This window comes from Lonchura striata, chromosome Z, assembly GCF_050655825.1.
Source record: "Lonchura striata isolate lonStrDom1 chromosome Z, ASM5065582v1, whole genome shotgun sequence".
NCBI lineage: Eukaryota > Metazoa > Chordata > Aves > Passeriformes > Estrildidae > Lonchura > Lonchura striata.
Window position 1 is genome coordinate 11,919,482 of NC_140740.1, and position 22,657 is coordinate 11,942,138.

Genomic DNA, 22,657 nt, shown 5'->3' on the forward strand with positions numbered 1-22,657 from the left:
TGGTTCCAGTTCTTTGGTCTGTGTAGATGGCCACAATAACAGGAAACAAGCATCTTAGAATTGGTGCTATACTTCCAGAAATGAAGGAAAGAAAGCCAAACCTAACAGAGTTTCTAAAAGAGTGGTTTTAGTGAGGAACTGCATCCCCTGTGCAGTTTCTGCACACTGAGAAACATGCCTGGAACCTGAGCATGAGGCTGCAAGGGCCACAGAGTCTCTTCTACTTCTTGTGCAGTGTTGCTGAAACACTTAGTGACTGTGTTTCTCTCATAGCCCAAGCCACCTTCTCCACATCACCAAGCTGGAGCCTGGTGAGAGGGAGAGCCTGCCAAAACCTCCTGTTTGTTTCCTGGCATTTTCTGGGATGGGCCTTCCATTCATGCATTGACTTGTGTAGCTAAATGAGCAGAGGGTGTCCACAGGGATGGCACCTCTCCATCTTCGGAGCAGGAAAAGCTTTTCTGTTGCTGCGTAAGGAAGCTGAAATTTTCAGGCTGCTGAGAGACAGAGCTGCAGTGGCTCCTGTGTGCCCAAGCAGGCATTTTCATCCCCATACATTAGTGCATGCACCTTAATGTGTCTGTGTTGAATATGAGATTATAAATGTTTGTTTCCTTAGCTGGGGGTTAACTGATGGATTTCCTTTCTCTTCTTCCAATTACCATTGTTTTCAAGAACAGGGCAAAAAACTTGATGAGTCTTGTTGTATGGCAACTGGGCTGAAGGGACCCACAAGCACTGCAGAGATGCCTTTCATGTCCTAATCCTTGGAAAGAGTTAACATAGCAAAGTCCCCCTTCCAAAATGCTGCCAAGTTGGTGTGAATCTTCAGAGAAGCAAATGTGCTTTTGCTGATGTAGTTCCCAACTAACTAGGTCAATCAATGAAATTGGCTGCCAAGGCAAGATCTGTGGGATGATGGCAAAGCTGTGGCTGCATCAGAGTTTGTTTTTTTGTTGGTAAAGGAAAGTCATCTCTGGGTCTCTGCCAGGGCAGAAACTGCCACTGAAGAAGAGAGGTTAAACAATGGGTTCTGGGAGGGCAGTTAGAGATGGGAAAGAAGCAGGTGTAGCCTTGTGTTTCCTGTTTCTCCAGACTAAATTCCTGATAGCCACAGCAGGGACGCCACAGCTGCGGCAGCCCAAGCTCCTCTCGGCTTGGCTGCGTGACTTCCTGAGCTGCTGCCTGCAGAGAGACGAGGAGCGGCGCTGGTCTGCCAACGAGCTGCTGCAGGTAAAATGCCAAGGGGCTGAGGTGAAACAGTGTGCAAGGGATGGGCTCCTCCTCCACCAAGGTCCGAGGCCTCAGATGAGCCCCCTTCCTCCTCACCTCCACTCATGGTGCTCTTCAAATGAAAATGCTGAGGAGTGCTAGACTGGGCTGGGCTGGCAGGGCTCTGTAATGTCCTTTGGTCCAAGTGTCCTGCAATGAGCAGGGACATCTTTAGAGGGATCAGGTTGCTCAGAGCCCTTTCCCACCTGACCTGGAATGGTTCCGGGGATGGGGCACCTACCAGCTCTTGGGACAGCCTGTGCCAGGGTGGCACCCTGCTCTGAGTAAACAAGGTCTTCCTTAGACCTACTCTGATTAGATCCCCTTTGTGTTTGAAACTATTTGCCCACATTCTATTGTAACTGGCCCTGTTAAAAACGGTGTCCCCCACTTTCTTCAAAGCCACTCTGAAGTCTTGCAAAGTGGCAATAAAGTCTCCCTGAGTCCCGTTCTTCACAAAACTGAATACTTCCACCTCTCTCTGCAGAAGATAGGACAGGTGTTCTATTTTCTTATTCTTTCTGTTGCCCTGTTTTTTAATTTGGTGGTGTATTCTGTTTTATCTAACAGCAAAAGAATTGACGTAGAGCATTGTAGAGAGACATGAAATGGTGGTGGAGGAAGCCACGGCTGCCAGTCCTGGCAGAGCACTCTGGAGAGATTTGGCTGTGGGCAGGAGGGGCTGTGAGGGACTCACTGTGAGCCTCTGAGGGGCCCTGGTTTGTGCCCCCCACCCCACCCTTAGAGGTTTCTGGCACACAAACAGGGACAGCTGAGAGGAACTTGTCCCAGCCCCATGTGCTGCCTGGCATGCTCAGGCAGAGGGGAACTGGCCCAGGCTGACTGCCAGGTTGTGTGGCAGAGAGGGAACTGCAGGACCCAGCGCCACTCGGCTGGCCCTGCTGGGAAGGAAGGTGCCATGCAGCACAGGAGGGGCAGGGCATGGAAAGGCAGACACTGCTCTGTGTGCCTGTGGAAATTAGCACAAGACAGGGACCTATGGGAGTCATTGGAGCTTCTTGAAAGGAAGAAACCCCAGGGACAGAAAGCACCATTTCTAGAGCACTGGCAGGGCAAAAACCCCAGCAAGATGGAGAAACCAGAATAAATGGATGAGTGGGATTCTGGGCCGGGTTTGCCTGTGATGGCAAGGTCCTGCACATGACAATTGAGGAGCAGATGGTCCCATTGTTTTCCTTTCTGGGTCTTTCTAGGACCTAGAGGAATCCTGATGGAGTATGTGAGGCACTGAGCTTGGAAGGTCATGGTTCACTGTTCTTTGTTGTTTTTTTTTCCCTTTGGACAGCATCCATTTGTAACATCAGCCAAGCCAGTATCCATCCTGGCACCACTTATCACCGTCCTGAAGAGGATGCAGCAGAGAAGAATGTAACAAACACGTAGAGATGTCATCACCACAAGGAATTTTGAGGACTGGAGGATTATAGGAGGAGGATTGTTGATAAGGTTTTATAGAATAGGATTTTAGAGGAGGATTGTAGAGTAGGATTTTTGGAGAGTTTTGTGGAATAGGATTGTAGAGTAAGATTGTTGAAGAGTTTTGTGGAATAGGATTGTAGAGGAGCATTGTGGAGTAGGATTGTTGAAGAGTTTTGTAGAATAGGATTGTGGAGTAGGATTGTGGCGTAGGATTGGTAGAGTAGGATTGTTGAAGAGTTTTCTGGAATAAGATTGTAAACAAGGATTTTCATTAAATAAAATTTCTGAAAAATAAACTCACTTGGAAGACTGCCCTCTTTCTGACCCCTTCAGAAAACTCAACATTTCCTTCTGAATTACCAGCTGGTTTTTATGGGTGTTAAGTCACACTTATGGCTTCTTTTGTATGTTTTTTAAGTAGGGGAAGGCTCTTCTTCATTCATCCTTTCCAGACCACACTGTCTTGGGAATGTGGCCAACTAGGCAGCTTTTGGCCAGCTGTAGTATTTCTAGTTGAGGCAGAAAGGGCAATGGCATTTGCAGGAAAAAGCAAAGGGCAAGTGGTGCAGCCAAAACATCCTGTGCAGATGCAGGCCTTCAGCTGTGACTCGAGAGCATTTGGGTGCCTGCCACTTGGATTTGTATCGTGAAGGGCAATGTCTTTGGCTGGAGGAGAGCCTCGCTCAGCGGAGAAAGCAGAAAGATCAGAGAGGTGCTCTGAAAGGTCTCCTGCGGTGCAGAGCTGTCAGCGAGTGTGAGCTGAGAGCGGGCCCGGCCCTGCCCGGCGTGGAGCCGCAGCAGAGCCCTGGCAGAGCCCGGAGCAGCCTGAGCCTCGGCAGGGCCAGGCTGCAAGGAGGCCCTGGTAGCTGCAGGAGGCACAGCCCGGCCCTGCGTGCCTCTTGCTGGCAGCGGGCGCATCCTCCGCTCTCAGAGCCCAAGCGCAGCCGGCTGCTCCCGAGGGCAAGCGGAGCCCTGCTGGGCACAGCCCAGCCTGGAGGCATTGGCCCTCTGGAGTCTGCCCGAGGAGAGAAAGGCCAAGGGCAGCCGAGGCCCGCTGGCCTGGCTCAGCATTCCCACTCTTGTGCCGCTGCCCTGCGACTCCTGGCAAAGGTCAGCAGTGTGTGCAGCACCCTGGGCACCGGGGCAAGGAGCCGGGCTGCTCGGCAGGCTGGAGCACAGGGCAGCGTCCTTCGGGCACGGCACTTGTGCCAGGGGAGCCGAGGCCAGCGGGAGGCAGGGACAGCTTGTCAGCTCACGGCTGCAGGAGCCAGTGCCTCACACAGCTCTGGGAGGCAGCGCCTGCAATCCTGCAGCTCTGCACTGAGCCACAGCAAAGCTGGGAGCTGCAGAGTGCTCTGCAGAAATATTCAGGGCCGGCAGGCCAGCCTGCTTTGTGCTCCCTGGCACACAGCAAGCGCTGTGCCACACCGCAGCTCGGAGCTGCTGGGAGAGAGGTGTTAGAGATAAACTCTTAGGTACAATTAAATGGTGGCAAAGTCATTAAAGTAAAAGAGAACCTTCTTCTTAGCAGAAGGCTCCTCTTGAAGCCAATAGCAGGTTTCTGAATATAGCAGGAATTGGATTAAACCTAAAAGTCTGCCACTGCTATGACTGAAATACCAATTTGCATGTTTTCTTATTTCGGAATCAAAATATGACCATGGGCTTTTAATGTTGGGTTTTTTGCAGCTAAGAGTGCAGATGCAATAATCACAGAACTCAGGTCATTTGAGATTACAGAAAGGTTAAAAACTATGCATGGGAAGGTAATAACAGGAATTTCTATCTAATAACAAATGGATTGTCCTGCAGCCTTGAGGTCATATCCTTCTACCCTTCCCAAATGAAAACCTATTCACTGAAGACCCATCATCATCCCAAAACCATGTTTAAATTAATTGGACCTGTTGATTAGCCCATGTAAATTAGATCTTTCCCTTTTATTTTCACTGACAAACTCTGATTCAATGTCAAATTATCAATCTTTCAAGGAAAAACTGTACCATGCAGAGTAAAACCCAGGGCAGAGGCTTCTATACATAGGGTTGCCAAACCCTCTGTGACAGCTCCTGCTAGCTTCCTACATCAGCCAGAAGGCAACTTCGCTGCAACACAGACTTTCTTTGTATTGGTGACATTTTCAAATCCATAGACACTGCTTGTTTTCAAAGTCCTGAAAAGTGCATTCTAAGTTCATGAAAGCAAACACAGAAGCACTGATTTGGTTTAGGAGAGAAGGTGTTTGTACAGTTGGATAACAGCTTACATGTTGAAGTGTCGGGGGGGATTTCTATGTTTGCGCTCACCTTGTTTGAGACAATGAGCGCAGTGTCACCTGTGCATCCCTGGATATGCCTTGAAGGTGCAATGATTAATTTGCAATCAAAGGGGAAATGTATCTAAATTTATTAGGATAACCAGTTACTTTGTAAATAGACTGATAGAGAATCTTAGCAATTTTTGCTGGAGAATGGTTGCAGGAGAGGGGTCATGGATCAATGGAACAGTTATTCATTGATACCACTGTTTAAGACCCCAGAATCAGAATCAGCCTGTGTCTGGCCTGGGAACAAAGCTTGGGAAACAGGCTCTGTGTCTAGGCCTGGGAAACTGTACAAGGTCTCTCTAGGCCTGGGAAATAGAGCAAGTTCGGAATGAGATAATAAGGACAGGCATAAGGACAGCCTCGAAGATATGCTCTGTCCTTGGAAGGCATGACTTAGCAATGAGAACTTGGCTTGGAGAACTTAGCTACATCTGTAACCACCCGTAGGAGAAGTAAAACAAAGACCTTTGTAAACTTGACCAATGAGAGCTGTTGCTGACTTTGCTTGTAGCAAACCCTCTATAAACTGACAGGATTTTTGAATAAAAGAAGCTTGCTTATCAATCATACTGACTGTGCTTGTCTTCCCTGCACCCGCGTAATCACCACTTGTCCATTCTTTGTACAGAACAATCTTCTAAACCTTTTTAACTTAATGTGACCATGATACATTCCTAACCTTCATATTGCAATATATTTTCTAATTACATGATTCTGTAAGCCCTTGTAGACCATGTGCAATTTCTACCGGAGGTTGTCGTCAGCCTCTGGTGGTCGTTTTGGATGAAGGCTCAGAAGGCTTCCTCGGGCTTCAGCTGTTTTACCTCTGTTTCTGCACATGCTCTACAAGATTGTCTGCTCAAATAGGCACTGGTGAGTCTTTTGAAGTTAGCTTGTTCTGCTAAATTTGCTGATTTCTAGAAAGTGCTTCATTCCCATCCCTGGGTACAAAGTAACTACTTCTTTCTGCACAGCTTTTAGCATAGCTCAAGCATTATCTCATTGCCTCGGCACCTAAAAGAAGGTAGGGAGGAGGGGGCAAACCAGTGAGAGTGATGGGTCATTATCTTGTTAGCCAGGTATCAATTCTTAGATTAACTAAGGGCTATTCTTGTCCATAAAGTACGTGCGGGGATACCACAAGGACAGAGGCAACGCGTGGATTTGGAGCGCTGGGCTTGGCACCAAAGTCCTGCTCTTGAGAGGGGTGCAGGGACACAGGGAATGTCAGAGGACAATGAGAGACGGGGACATGAGGCCCTAATGGGCCAGGCATGATCCTGCACAGGATGGCAGCAAAGACACTTCCTCACCATGGCTCTGGCACTCCAGGGCACCCCAGAAAGGGCCGAGGAGTCCTATGTGTAACCAGGAGAGAAGACTGACATCACTGTGGGTCCCAGCATTCCCCAGTCCCTTGCTGGCCAATCAGTGCACACTGGGGACGCTGGGCATGTGTGGGACATGGGGATGGGGTGCACGAAGTTAAAGGGGGAACCCAAAGTGGAAGGAGTGGAAGCCAAAAATCGCTGGGTGGAGATGCCCAAAGAGGAGGTGTGGTATCCCAAAATGAACGGAGGACACCAGAAAATTGGAGCGATCCCTCAAAAGGACACACAAAGCTGTTCCCTCCCTCCATTACTTACCAACAAGAACTATCTACCAACTGTGATAATCACATCAGGACCATTTACTCCATAACCAGCTAAGAACAGGACTGAAGAGTAGTTTTGTAGAGTAGGATTGTAGAGTAGGATTATAGTTTAGGATTGAAAATAAAGCTTCTGAAACTTTAACTTGCCTGGAAGATTCCCTTTTTTTCAGCCTGTGAATACACTCAGCATTTCCTTCTGAGTTGTCAGCTGTCTCTTAAAGCTACAAAGTGACATTTCTTGGTGCCTTTGGTAAGGTTTAAAAGTGGGGATGGCTCTTCTTCACTCATGCCCTCCAGACTACACTGCCCTTGGCATATGGGCCACTGGCCCCACTTGGCACATCTGTGGCACTTCTAGATGCAGGCAGGAACCAAAGCAGAAGTGGTGCAGCCACAGATATCTCTGTGATGTCACTTCGATCCTATGAGCTCCCACAGCTTTTTGTGATGTCACAATGACATCACTGTGATGTCACAGAGCTGCCTGCGATGTCGCATGGACATCCCTATGATGTCATACTGACTTCTCTGTGATTTCACACAGCTGTCTGTGATGTCACACTGACCTCTTGGTGACGTCACACAGCTCTCTGTGATGTGACATGGACATCACTGTGATATCACACAACCTCCTGTTATGTCACACAGACATCTCTGTGATGTCACACAGCTCTCAGCGCTGTCACATCCACATTTCTGTGATGTCAGGATGACATATCTGTGATGTCACACAGCTGTCTGTGATGTCACAGTGACATTTTTGATGTCACAATGACATCATTGTGATGTCACACAGCAGTCTGTGATGTAACCCTGACATCTCTGTGACATCACACAGCTCTCTGTGATGTCACACAGACATATCTGTGATGTTACACTGACATCAGAGTTCTGTCAAACAGCTGTCTGTGATGTCACACTGACATTTCTGGGATGTCACACAGACATCTCTGTGATGTCACTTGGACTCCATGAGGTGTCACAAAGTCATCTCTGTGATGTCACACAGCTCTCTTTGATGTCAGAATGACATATCTCTGATGTCACACAGATTTTTGTGACATCACAATGACATCACTGTGATGTCACACAGCTGTATTTGATGTCACACAGACATCACTGTGATGTCATTTCCACCCCATGAGGCCACCCAGCTTTTTGTGGTGTCACATGGACATCTCTGTCATGTCACACAGCTGTCTGTGATGTCACACTGACATCTGTCTGATGTCACACAGATTTTTGTGATGTCACAATGACATCACTGTGGCATCACACTGCTGTCTGTGAGGTCACACAGACATCTCTGTGATGTCACGCTTACATTTCTCTGACGTCACACAGCTCTGTGATGTCACAATAACATCTCTGTGATATCACACAGCTGTCTTTGATGTCACCCTTACATCTCTGTGATGTCACACAGCTCTCTGTTACGTCACACAGACATGTCTGGGCTGTCACAATGACATCACTCTGATGTCACACAGCTGTCTGTGATGTCACACAGACATCTCTGTGATGTCACACTGACATCTCTGTGATATCACACAGACATCTCTGCGATGTAACTTTGTCCCTATGAGGTCACACAACTTTTTGTGGTTTCACACTCACATCTCTGTTGTGGGAACTTAAAATGTCTCTCAGACATTTTTAGAGGTTCCAGGCCTTGGTCAGAAGCATTCTAGACCCCAGCAAGCAGCTGGAAACAGCTGTGATTTCGAGTTTGAGCCATGGAATGAATTACCAGCTCTGAAGGTGGAACGAGCAGTCACAAAGGGTTAGATAGTATAGTAAAAGAAGTTACAAAACAGAGGGGAAAATGTTTTAGTATTGTACAGGGGGGTTTTAGCACCTGTTCAGGGGGGTTTTTACTTTGTACATAGGGGTCAGAAGTTCTAAGATGGAGGAAAGTGGGCTGATCGTATTCTTCCTCATTCTTCTTCCTTGCCTCCATGTTCTTGGTGATGTTGGCATTCACAGATTGGTTTAGAGTAGAAAAGCACTTGGTAATATTGGTAGTAGGTATTGGGGAATAATTGTAAACATGTTATATGTAATATATCTTATAAAAATAGCAGCAGCCCTGGGTGGGGGGGGGGAGAAGAAGAAGACACTGGACAGTGAGGGTGTCAGGAGTGTGTGTGTCTCTGCCGGGGCCGCTGATCAAACAGCCGCAGCCCGCGAACACAATCTGTTAGATAACTCGCAATAAACTGCCTTGAGACCAAACAATAAGAGGCTGTGGAGTTTTTCTTTGGAAGCACGGGTTGGAGGAGAGACTTTACCACCACTCGAGACCCCAAACCAAACCCGGGCTTCTCACAGGGGATCAGAAAATTCTTTTGGGGTTTGGCTCATTCTCTCTTATTTTCTGCATTACTCAGAATTCTCCCCATTTGGGTCTACTTCTGGATTAGGAGTCTCATCAGCTCCTCTGGACATCTTAGCCCTCAGTTTAGAGAAGCTGTAGACTGTATAGAGGAAGCTTACTAGATTAAATATGACGAAAGTGGTCTCTTTAACATTCAGGGAAAACTGACCATTTTCAAAAAGGGAAATAACAGATTCAGAGAAGAAGGAAAGGAAAGGCTGGAAAGCTTCATCCCTTGTTTCTCCTCTAATCAACTGGGTGTCATTTCTAATAAACCCCCAAAACATGCTACTGGAACTGGGACCTAGGCTAGGATGAAGAAACTATAAACCAAATATATCTTGGACAGACTTCAGTACTTTTGTTATCAATAGTGCAAATTCTTTATTGCTAAAGTTCAATACTAAATTCTGTAATCTTAGACTAACTAATCCTATGTTTTTAACAAATAATCATCTACTCAATCCTAACTTGAAGAATCCTAAAAACGTAATCTTCTTTTATAATAAAACAGCCTGAGTTCATAGATGTTTCCTTGCTGAAGCAGACGACTGGTGCCAGGACTCCACTTGCTGCTTGCCAAATTCAGATACTCATTGCTAAATGCGGGAAAGCTTTTTGTGGAGGTACTGGCATCTGCTCTTCATCTCAGAGTAGCTGGGGCTACCCTAGGAAGAAGAAATAAATAAAAAATAAAAAAAATCAGGCATGTCAGCATTTCTGCAGACTGACTGACTCAGCTCATTTCCAAGTGCAGAAAGGGGTGCTCTGGCCACACCAGTTGCTGCAGTAGCTTTGCAAACCAGGGCTAATGGAGTGTTTCTGCACAAAAGTGCTGCACTTGGCTCTCTCTGAGGCAAAAGAGCAGCTTAACACCCCTATCCAGGGCAGCAAGGTGCAGCCCCCCCAGCACTGGGCAATCCTGTCATGGACCAATCAGTCTGTGAGGCTTCCAGCACATACACAGTCACTCAAATATTATCTCTTTGACAAAACCCCCTGACCTTTCCTCATCCCAGTCTCCTAAAAGGAAACAAGTCAGCAGCATGCCCAGGCTCCCATGTGCTGTGCAGGAGGAGCTGACATGGAAAGGCTCATGCTGGCCCTGAGCACAGTTACAGGTTGATAATTATGCTGACTGCAGCTGGCCATTGAAGTTACTGACACATGTAGATAACATTTTATACTCAGTTTATGATGGTTTTATTGTCATTTTCCCCCTACCCAAGATTATTCTTGATTTAAGTCAGCTGGCACCAAAAAAACGATGTCCAGTCATTACCAGGAGAGATAATAAGAGCATGTAGTTAATATTACCATCCAAAGCACATTTTCAATGACATCTTGTATTTTTTTTCAAGACCATGTCTAGATCTCCCCATGTCTCATCTCCTGGCTGCCTCACTCACAAGGACAGTGCAGTCTGGGGAAAGAAAGGGAGGAAGCAATTTGTCAAACACCAGAGGCCACATCTGTGTCCCTTTTTGGGAATGACTGGATGGTGTTGATTATGGATCCTCAGTTATGAACTATTGGAAAGGCCTGTGTATGAGTCATGAAAGGATTCCATGGAGGTGTTACACTGGACTCCAGAATGTCCAACAACCTTTCTATATATTTTAAAGGTTATAGATGACAACTCCTGCTCTGGAGTTACCAGATGTGACTGACCCCTTTGCACTGTTCATACATGAGTACCTTTGCCTTGCACAGTAATTCCATCTTTAGCTCAAAGAATGGGAATGAAGGAAGTAACCCTGTGGTATTTTGAGCCTATTTCTCAAAAGACAGCTAACCTATGTATAGAGGGATGGCCACTGCATCTCAGAGCAGGAGCCACCATGGTCCTGATTGATAGAATATATTTGAAAATAAATGGGAAAAAATGTGACAGTTTATGTGCCACACATGGTTATGTCTCATGTAGAACAAAAAGGACATCACTGGTTATCCCTGAGCAGAATCTGAAAGTAACAGGTGGTAGTCCTGGAACAAAAGACCTTGAGACCCAGGCCCCTCAAAAACTTTCTTTGTCCGTGCTGCACATGTGCCTAGAGTGACATGTGGGTCACCTTCCTGCCAGTTCAGAATGTGCAGAACTGTACCTAAGTACTACTTCTGTTCAAAGTTTTCTAGAGGCAAAAAGGTTGCTGGGACAGGGGCACTGGGGGAATGTCAATAAGTAGTAGGTTGTCCTGAAGTCCCTTTTGCCGGGCAGATGCCATGGAGGTCTCTCACCCAGAAGAAGAGCCAGGACCCGCAGGGCAGATCCCATGTCCTGGATCCAGCCAGAACGGGGGTAAATTTTTCACCAGCCAGGAGGAGCATGGCCAGAACCTTGGGGTAATTGGATATCACCTGCCACGTGGCAGGGGGAAGTGGAAGGGGTTTGTTCTTCCTCCGCCGGTGTGCCATTAGTCATGGGGTGTGCCAAGTTCTGTATGGTGAACAATCATGTGTGACTTGTTCACCTCTTGTACACTCTCCTTTTAGTGTTATTATTACCATAAGGCTGGGCAGTTATCCCAGCTGGGCAAAGAGTAGTCCCAGAATCACTCTTACATGAAAAAGTGGATTGCAAACACAAAGCCATTAATTGGAGTACTGAAAAACTTTTGAAACATTGGAAAGATCTATATTTGGGTCTGAAATGGCTCAGATTGTACAATCAAGACTCCAAAAATGTATAGTTTGTAAAAGAGACAACCCTAACACAGCTTACAATGTAGTGCTGAGAGCCATAAAATCTGGGGATGTTCCAAGTGAATAGTGGCAGATGGATTTTACAGAATTTCCCAGAAAATAGGGGTCTAAATCTCTCCTAGTTATGGTGGGTACCTTTTCTGTGTGGCCAGAAGACTTCCCTTGTCACACCAATCAGTCTAGGGAAGTGGTTAAAATATTGTTGAATAAAATAATACTTAGATTTGAGGTGCCTTTAGGAATGTCATCAGATAGAGGTTCCCACTTTAGTGCAGAAGGGGTACAAGAAGTTAGGAAAGCCTTGGGAATAGCTTGGGATCTTCATACTCCTTATAGGCCCCAAGCTAGTGGCAAAAGAGAGAGAATGAATTATACCATCAAATTGAACTTGGGTAAAATATGTTAGGAAACCTCCTTGATATAGGTCCAAGCTTTACATGTTGCTCTACTTTAAATTAGAATTCAATTAGCCCTGGGAAATGAAGCCTAGGTTCTTAGAATATGCTGAGGTAGCAGGGACCTGCCAGGATCCTAGCCCTGCACAGAATCACACCAGGTGCCCAAGAGTGCTGTCCAAACACTTCCTGAAGCCTTGCTGCAGTGACCACTGGCCTGGGGAGCCTGCTGCAGTGCTCAAGCACCCTCTGGGACACGCATGTTTTCCTGATATCCTGCCTAAAGCTCCTTCAACTCATCTTCATGCTGTTTCCTTGAGTCCTGGCACTGAAGCTCTGCAAGGAAAGGACTATGACAGTTGATATTTAGGCCTTGTAACTTGAAATATTGGACCATCCTTACAGAAAAACAGCTCCATCTCAGAGCCCCACCAGCAGCAGCCAAGCAACATCTCCAGGGCCTTCAGAGAGAAACGCTCCAGCAAGACCTGCTCAGGTATTTTGTGCATTTTTAATATTCTGTACTCTCTGTAAAGTTTCAGCAGACTTGCTGGTGGTATAAAAGCTGTGATGTGAATGTGCAGGAGCAGGCCTAAGCATGTTTTGCCTCAGACATTCCAAGTGCTGTGACAGAAAGGCTGTGGTGAGAAGAGAGGATCCTGCAGGGGTGGAGCAGCACTGTCCTGAGCCAAATTTCTCCTCTGCCTGAAGACTTGAGTTCAGTCCCCACCTCAACTCATTCCCTGGAGGAGGCCTCAAAAGGCTGGCTCTGCAGGAAAAATCTCCTGTACATAAGAGGCTGCCCCAGGGCCGGGCAGATGGGGCCCTCTCGCCCTCTTGTCCCTCTGTCTCTCTGTCACCCTCATTGCTGACTCCAGCTCTGCACTATCCACGTGGCTGCACCAACACAGGATCTACAGAATGGTGATATTCCCTCAGTCCCTCCTCTGTCTCTGTTTCACTCCTCCCTCACTCTGCCTGGGCACACACGGCTGTCCTGTTCTACTCCATGCTCAGTTCAGAAGTTTGCAGTGGGTGTGGGGAGCTTGTGGCCATGTGCTGTGGCTTGTGAGTCAGCAGCTTTGAGAAGGTCCTTGGGAGGAGCTGAGAGATGATTGAAGGGCACTGAGCAGCACTGAGGGCTTATTGGGAAGCACTTGTGAAACTCTCTTGTGCAAATTTAAGGGTTTGTTCGCCAACAGCTTTTGAGTCTGCACAGCAGGTAGCCTGCTGGACCTTAGACTACTGTACCTAAAAGCACAAGAGTTTCCTGACATGTGGCTGCTGTCTTTGTTCATCCTGATGAGAATTCACAACCAGCCATCACACCCCGCACTCCTGTATTCTTATAGCGAAGCACTAATCTGATTTTTAACACATAAAACTCTAAAACAGCCTGGTGCCTCTTCAGTAAGTCATGTGGGAGTTTGACAGCAAAAGCTGAGTATTTTCCTGGTGTGTACAAGCAGAAATTGGGACCTAGATAAAACTTACAGGACATCCCCTTTGGGGGAGGCTTTGCTGGAGATGCTGAAGGGAGTGGGAGCTACCTCCCAAAGCCTTTTAACAGTAGACATGGAGAAGGACTTGCTAAGTCCTAAGATGAGAAACTAGGAATGCAATAGAGCAGATATTTTCCTGGAGGTCTTCCATTATTTAACAGGTATTTAAAAAAAAAAAAAAACATGTTTTTTCAACCATTGCTAGTTCACAAATCCTGCTTTTTTAGAATGGAGCAAAACCTGATCTGGGTCAGAGAGTAATGAATTGTTTTGTTATTGTTGTAGAAACGGGGTTCTGTCTTGACCAGACCTGTGATGAGCAAGAAGCAGAGGATTGAGCAGTAGCTCAGTTACCTCCAGCCAGCACCTGGTGGCCGCTCTTCTTCCTGGCTGCTGGCTTTGACATCCCATTCTACTTCCTACCTGTCTCCAAATGTCGGCTCCATTTCCCCTGCACCTTTTGGGTTTAAGAAAGACACAAATTTCTGAGTTCTACAATGACAGCAATCATGTGCTGAAGACTACCATGTGAAAAAAGATGTGAAAAGAATTCGGGAGGCTGAAGTAGTAGTGTCCCTTGGATCTCAATGAAGGTATCAGTGTACAGCTTTTCCTAACTCCAGTGTGGATAATGATGGAGTAAAGATTTGATGATTAAGGGAAGCCTCTGCATGAATTAAGGTGCAAGAAAGACTCTATTCCAGAGTCACTAGTACAGACATTATTTAATAGTAAATGTGAACTAGAGGGATAGAAAGCTAAAGGAGGAGATGGGCCAGGCAGGGAGAAAAGCTGAGATGAACACCGAGGTGGGTTAGGCCCGCATAGGCCCTCCCTTCCTGCAGTGCAGTTGCACAGGCTCAGCTGCAGCAGTGGTGCTGCATCCCCTCATTGCATTTGCAGTGCAGGAGGGGAGGGAGAACTGTCTGTGTGTGTGTGTGTGTGTGTGTGTGTGTGTTTGTGTGTGTGTGTGTGTGGTATAAAACACTGGAAATTGCGCCCAGCTTGTCTCAGAGCAGTGATGTTGGCAAGGGCAGTCAGGCCCCTGCAGCTCTGGGGCTGTGGGGCAGCTGTGGCCTTTGGAGCAGGCAGGGCCCTGGCTCGCACTGGATGCAGCCAGGGATGCTCTGTGGAAGGCTGAGGGCAAGCCTGGCCCTGCAGGGGAGCAGTGCAGTGAGGCCCGTGCTAGGGCTCTTGCTAGCTAATGTCACTGGGCAGAGGCCAGTAGTCCAAGCTACTGCTTCTCAGGAACCTCTCAAAATGTTGAAAGGCAACTGTAGTTTTCTCTTCTAACTTGTCCTGCACACCAGTCAGGTGCATCTGGCCTGGGATGCATCCCTGGCATTTGTTGTTGTCTCTTCTTGTACTGAATTTTAACTTGGTAAAGATTTATTGCTTGTAAATATTTATCTCAAGATGGTTTGAAGTGTTCATTCCCATGTGGAATGAGTTTTTGTCATTCCAAAGAGAACCAGATCTTCAGGCCCAGAAGAGCAGAAGCTTTGGTGTGACAGTATTATTCTCATTGCCACTTCATCTTGGATTTGTATCATGAGCTTGATAAACCTCACACCTGTTGATTTGATGGAGAAGGTTTGAGTCCCTTCAGTGGCTTTAAGCATGAATGAGTTTTGCCCTCTTTAGCAGCTGCTGGGCTTTGGGTTGTTGTTGTGGTTTTAGACTTGTCTAGAGTTTGTTGTAAAAGAACAGCCTCAGTTTGCAAACTTCCCAGAAGGCTCCAAAGTCAATCTGAGAGTATTTTTACTGCTTTACATGAATAAAACCAGACTGGCCTGGCTTGGTAACCTCTGAGTCTGCCTCAAGGCTATTTTAAAGAAAAGGTCAGGAAATCCTAAACTCTGCAGAAATGCTGACATGCCTGATTTTTTTTATTTTTTATTTATTTCTTCTTCCTAGGGTAGCCCCAGCTACTCTGAGATGAAGAGCAGATGCCAGTACCTCCACAAAAAGCTGTCCCACATTTAGCAATGAGTATCTGAATTTGGCAAGCAGCAAGTGGAGTCCTGGCACCAGTCGTCTGCTTCAGCAAGGAAACATCTATGAAATCAGGCTGTTTTATTTTAAAAGAAGATTAAGTTTTTAGGATTCTTCAAGTTAGGATTGAGTAGATGATTATTTGTTAAAAACATAGGATTAGTTAGTCTAAGATTACAGAATTTAGTATTGAACTTTAGCAATAAAGAATTTGCACTATTGTTAACAAGAGTACTGAAGTCTGTCCAAGATATATTTGGTTTATAGTTTCTTCATCCTAGCCTAGGTCCCAGTTCCAGTAGCATGTTTTGGGGGTTTGTTAGAAATGACACCCAGTTGATTAGAGGAAAAACAAGGGATGAAGCTTTCCAGCCTTTCCTTTCCTTCTTCTCTGAATCTGTTATTTCCCTTTTTGAAAATGGTCAGTTTCCTCTGAATGTTAAAGAGCCCACTTTTGTCATATTTAATCTAGTAAGCTTCCTCTATACAGTCTACAGCTTCTCTAAACTGAGGGCTAAGATGTCCAGAGGAGCTGATGAGACTCCTAATCCAGAAGTAGACCCAAATGGGGAGAATTCTGAGTAATGCAGAAAATAAGAGAGAATGAGCCAAACCCCAAAAGAATTTTCTGATCCTCTGTGAGAACCCTGGGTTTGGTCTGGGGTCTTGAGTGGTGGTAAAGTCTCTCCTCCAACCCGTGCTTCCAAAGAAAAACTCCACAGCCTCTTGTTGTTTGGTCTCAAGGCAGTTTATTGCGAGTTATCTAACAGATTGTGTTCGCGGGCTGCGGCTGTTTGATCAGCGGCCCCGGCAGAGACACACACACTCCTGACACCCTCACTGTCCAGTGTCTTCTTCTTCTCCCCCCCCACCCAGGGCTGCTGCTATCTTTCGTAAGATATATTACATATAACATGTTTACAATTATTCCCCAATACCTACTACCAATATTACCAAGTGCTTTTCTACTCTAAACCAATCTGTGAATGCCAACATCACCAAGAACATGGAGGCAAGGAAGAAGAATGAGGAAGAATACGATCAGCCCACTTTCCTCCATCTTAGAACTTCTGACCCCCATGTACAAAGTAAAAACCCCCCTGTACAGGTGCTAAAACCCCCCTGTACAATACTAAAACATTTTCCTCTCTGTTTTGTAACTACTTTTACTATACTATCTAACCCTTTGTGACTGCTCGTTCCGCCTTCAAAGCTGGTAATTCATTCCTTGGCTCAAATTCGAAATCACAGCTGTTTCCAGCTGCCTTCTGGGGTCTAGAATGCTTCTGACCAAGGCCTGGAACCTCTAAAAATGTCTGAGAGACATTTTAAGTTCTCACAACAGAGATGTGAGTGTGAAACCACAAAAAGTAGAGTGACCTCATAGGGACAAAGTTACATCACACAGATGTCTGTGTGATATCACAGAGATGTCAGTGTGACCTCAAAGAGATGTCTGTGTGACATCACAGACAGCTGTGTGACATCACAGTGATGTCATTGTGACATCCCAGAGATGTCTGTGTGACATCACAGAGAGCTGTGTGACGTCACAGAGATGCAAGGGTGACATCACAGACAGCTGTGTGACATCACATAGATGTCATTGTGACATCCCAGAGATGTCTGTGTGACATCACAGAGAGCTGTGTGACGTCACAGAGATGCAAGGGTGACATCACAGACAGCTGTGTGACATCACAGAGATGTCATTGTGACATCCCAGAGATGTCTGTGTGACATCACAGAGAGCTGTGTGACGTCACAGAGATGCAAGGGTGATATCACAGACAGCTGTGTGACATCACAGAGATGTCATTGTGACATCACAGAGAGCTGTGTGATGTCAGAGAGATGTCTGTGTGACGTCAGAGAGATGTAAGCGTGACATCACAGAGATGTCCATGTGACACCACAAAAAGCTGTGTGACCTCATGGGGTCAAAGTGACATCAAAGAGATGTCTCTGAGACATCACAGAGATGGCTGTGTGACATCACAGAGATGTCAGTGTGACATCAGAGAGAGATGTGTGGCATCACACAGACATCTGTGTGACATCACAGGAGGTTGTGTGATGTCACAGAGATATCCAGGTGACATCATGGAGAGATATCAGTGTGAAATCACAGACAGCTGTATGCCATCACAGAGATGTAAGGGTGACATCAGGGAGATGTCTGTGTGACATCAGTGTGGCATCACACCGATGTCATTGTGGCATCACAAAAATCCGTGTGACATCAGACAGATGTCACACTGACATCACAGACAGCTGTGTGACATCACAGAGATGTTATTGTGACATCACAGAGAGCTCTATGACGTCAGAGAAATGTAAGCGTGACATCACAGAGATGTCTGTGTGACACCACAAAAAGCTGTGTGACCTCATGGGGTCGAAGTGACATCAAAGAGATGTCTCTGAGACATCACAGAGATGTCCGTGTGACATCACAGAGATGTAAGGGTGACATCAGGGAGATGTCTGTGTGACCTCACAGACAGCAGTGTGATGCCACAGTGATGTCATTGTGACATCACAAAAATCTGTGTGACATCAGACAGATGTCAGTGTGACATCACAGATAGCTATGTGACATCACAGAGATGTCCATGTGACACCACAAAAAGCTGGGTGGACTCATGGGGTGGAAATGACATCACAGCGATACCTGTGTGACATCACATGCAGCTGTGTGACATCACAGTGATGTCATTGTGAGTCACAAAAATCTGTGTGACATCAGACATGTCATTGTGATATCAAAGAGAGCTGTGTGACATCACAGAGATGTCAGTGTCACATCACAGAGAGCTGTGTGATGTCACAGAGATGTCATTGTGACCTCAGAGAGAGCTGTGTGACATCCCAGAAATGTCAGTACGTCATCACAGACAGCTGTGTGACATCAAAGTGTTGTCATTGTGACATGCCAGAGAGCGGTGTGACATCACAGACAGCTCTGTGACATCACAGAGATGACTTTGTGACACCAAAAAAAGATTTTTTACCTCATGGAGTCCAAGTGACATCACAGAGATGTCTGTGTGACATCCCAGAAATGTCAGTGTGACATCACAGACAGCTGTTTGACATAACTCTGATGTCAGTGTAACATCACAGATATGTCTGTGTGACATCACAGAGAGCTGTGTGATGTTACAGAGATGTCAGGGTTACATCACAGACTGCTGTGTGACATCACAATGATGCCATTGTGACGTCAAAAATGTCAGTGTGACATCACAGACAGCTGTGTGACATCATAGATATGTCATCCTGACATCACAGAAATGTGGATGTGACAGCGCTGAGAGCTGTGTGACATCACAGAGATGTCTGTGTGACATAACAGGAGGTTGTGTGATATCACAGTGATGTCCATGTCACATCACAGAGAGCTGTGTGACGTCACCAAGAGGTCAGTGTGACATCACAGACAGCTGTGTGAAATCACAGAGAAGTCAGTATGACATCATAGGGATGTCCATGCGACATTGCAGGCAGCTCTGTGACATCACAGTGATGTCATTGTGACATCACAAAAAGCTGTGGGAGCTCATAGGACCGAAGTGACATCACAGAGATGTCTGTGGCTGCACCACTTCTGCTTTGGTTCCTGCCTGCATCTAGAAGTGCCACAGATGTGCCAAGTGGGACCAGTGGCCCATATGCCAAGGGCAGTGTAGTCTGGAGGGCATGAATGAAGAAGAGCCATCCCCACTTTTAAACCTTACCAAAGGCACCAAGAAATGTCACTTTGTAGCTTTAAGAGACAGCTGACAACTCAGAAGGAAATGCTGAGTGTATTCACAGGCTGAAAAAAAGGGAATCTTCCAGGCAAGTTAAAGTTTCAGAAGCTTTATTTTCAATCCTAAACTATAATCCTACTCTACAATCCTACTCTACAAAACTACTCTTCAGTCCTGTTCTTAGCTGGTTATGGAGTAAATGGTCCTGATGTGATTATCACAGTTGGTAGATAGTTCTTGTTGGTAAGTAATGGAGGGAGGGAACAGCTTTGTGTGTCCTTTTGGGGGATCGCCCCAATTTTCTGGTGTCCTCCGTTCATTTTGGGATACCACACCTCCTCTTTGGGCATCTCCACCCAGCGATTTTGGCTTCCACTCCTTCCACTTTGGGGTCCCCCTTTAACTTTGTGTACCCTATCCCCATGTCCCACACATGCCCAGTGTCCCCAGTGTGCACTGAATGGCCAGCAAGGGACTGGGGAATGCTGGGACCCACAGTGATGTCAGTCTTCTCTCCTGGTTACACATAGGACTCCTCGGCCCTTTCTGGGGTGCCCTGGAGTGCCAGAGCCATGGTGAGGAAGTGTCTTTGCTGCCATCCTGTGCAGGATCATGCTTGGCCCATTATGGCCTCATGTCCCCGTCTCTCATTGTCCTCTGACATTCCCTGTGTCCCTGCACCCCTCTCAAGAGCAGGACTTTGGTGCCAAGCCCAGCGCTCCAAATCCACGCGTTGCCTCTGTCCTTGTGGTATCCCCGCACGTACTTTATGGACAAGAATAGCCCTTAGTTAATCTAAGAATTGATACCTGGCTAACAAGATAATGACCCATCACTCTCACTGGTTTGCCCCCTCCTCCCTACCTTCTTTTAGGTGCCGAGGCAATGAGATAATGCTTGAGCTATGCTAAAAGCTGTGCAGAAAGAAGTAGTTACTTTGTACCCAGGGATGGGAATGAAGCACTTTCTAGAAATCAGCAAATTTAGCAGAACAAGCTAACTGCAAAAGACTCACCAGTGCCTATTTGAGCAGACAATCTTGTAGAGCATGTGCAGAAACAGAGGTAAAACAGCTGAAGCCTGAGGAAGCCTTCTGAGCCTTCATCCAAAACGACCACCAGAGGCTGATGACAACCTCCGGTAGAAATTGCACATGGTCTACAAGGGCTTACAGAATCATGTAATTAGAAAATATATTGCAATATGAAGGTTAGGAATGTATCATGGTCACATTAAGTTAAAAAGGTTTAGAAGATTGTTCTGTAAAAAGAATGGACAAGTGGTGATTACGCGGGCGCAGGGAAGACAAGCACAGTCAGTATGATTGATAAGCAAGCTTCTTTTATTCAAAAATCCTGTCCGTTTATATAGGGTTTGCTACAAGCAAAGTCAGCAACAGCTCTCATTGGTCAAGTTTACAAAGGTCTTTGTTTTACTTCTCCTACGGGTGGTTACAGCTGTAGCTAAGTTCTCCAAGCCAAGTTCTCATTGCTAAGTCATGCTTTCCAAGGACAGAGCATATCTTCGAGGCTGTCCTTATGCCTGTCCTTATTATCTCATTCCGAACTTGCTCTATTTCCCAGGCCTAGAGAGACCTTGTACAGTTTCCCAGGCCTAGACACAGAGCCTGTTTCCCAAGCTTTGTTCCCAGGCCAGACACAGGCTGATTCTGATTCTGGGGTCTTAAACAGTGGTATCAATGAATAACTGTTCCATTGATCCATGACCCCTCTCCTGCAACCATTCTCCAGCAAAAATTGCTAAGTTTCTCTATCAGTCTATTTGCAAAGTAACTGGTTATCCTAATAAATTTAGATACATTTCCCCTTTGATTACAAATTAAGCATTGCACCTTCAAGGCATATCCAGGGATGCACAGGTGACACTGCGCTCATTGTCTCAAACAAGGTGAGCGCAAACATAGAAATCCCCCCTGACACTTCAACATGTAAGCTGTTATCCAACTGCACAAACACCTTCTCTCCTAAACCAAATCAGTGCTTCTGTGTTTGCTTTCATGAACTTAGAATGCACTTTTCAGGACTTTGAAAACAAGCAGTGTCTATGGATTTGAAAATGTCACCAATATTAAGAAAGTCTGTGTCGCAGCGAAGTTGCCTTCTGGCTGATGTAGGAAGCTAGCAGGAGCTGTCACAGAGGGTTTGGCAACCCTATGTATAGAAGCCTCTGCCCTGGGTTTTACTCTGCATGGTACAGTTTTTCCTTGAAAGATTGATAATTTGACATTGAATCAGAGTTTGTCAGTGAAAATAAAAGGGAAAGATCTAATTTACATGGGCTAATCAACAGGTCCAATTAATTTAAACATGGTTTTGGGATGATGATTGGTCTTCAGTGAATAGGTTTTCATTTGGGAAGGGTAGAAGGATATGACCTCAAGGCTGCAGGACAATCCATTTGTTATTAGATAGAAATTCCTGTTATTACCTTCCCATGCATAGTTTTTAACCTTTCTGTAATCTCAAATGACCTGAGTTCTGTGATTATTGCATCTGCACTCTTAGCTGCAAAAAACCCAACATTAAAAGCCCATGGTCATATTTTGATTCCGAAATAAGAAAACATGCAAATTGGTATTTCAGTCATAGCAGTGGCAGACTTTTAGGTTTAATCCAATTCCTGCTATATTCAGAAACCTGCTATTGGCTTCAAGAGGAGCCTTCTGCTAAGAAGAAGGTTCTCTTTTACTTTAATGACTTTGTCTCCATTTAATTGTACCTAAGAGTTTATCTCTAACACCTCTCTCCCAGCAGCTCCGAGCTGCGGTGTGGCACAGCGCTTGCTGTGTGCCAGGGAGCACAAAGCAGGCTGGCCTGCCGGCCCTGAATATTTCTGCAGAGCACTCTGCAGCTCCCAGCTTTGCTGTGGCTCAGTGCAGAGCTGCAGGATTGCAGGCGCTGCCTCCCAGAGCTGTGTGAGGCACTGGCTCCTGCAGCCGTGAGCTGACAAGCTGTCCCTGCCTCCCGCTGGCCTCGGCTCCCCTGGCACAAGTGCCGTGCCCGAAGGACGCTGCCCTGTGCTCCAGCCTGCCGAGCAGCCCGGCTCCCTGCCCCGGTGCCCAGGGTGCTGCACACACTGCTGACCTTTGCCAGGAGTCGCAGGGCAGCGGCACAAGAGTGGGAATGCTGAGCCAGGCCAGCGGGCCTCGGCTGCCCTTGGCCTTTCTCTCCTCGGGCAGACTCCAGAGGGCCAATGCCTCCAGGCTGGGCTGTGCCCA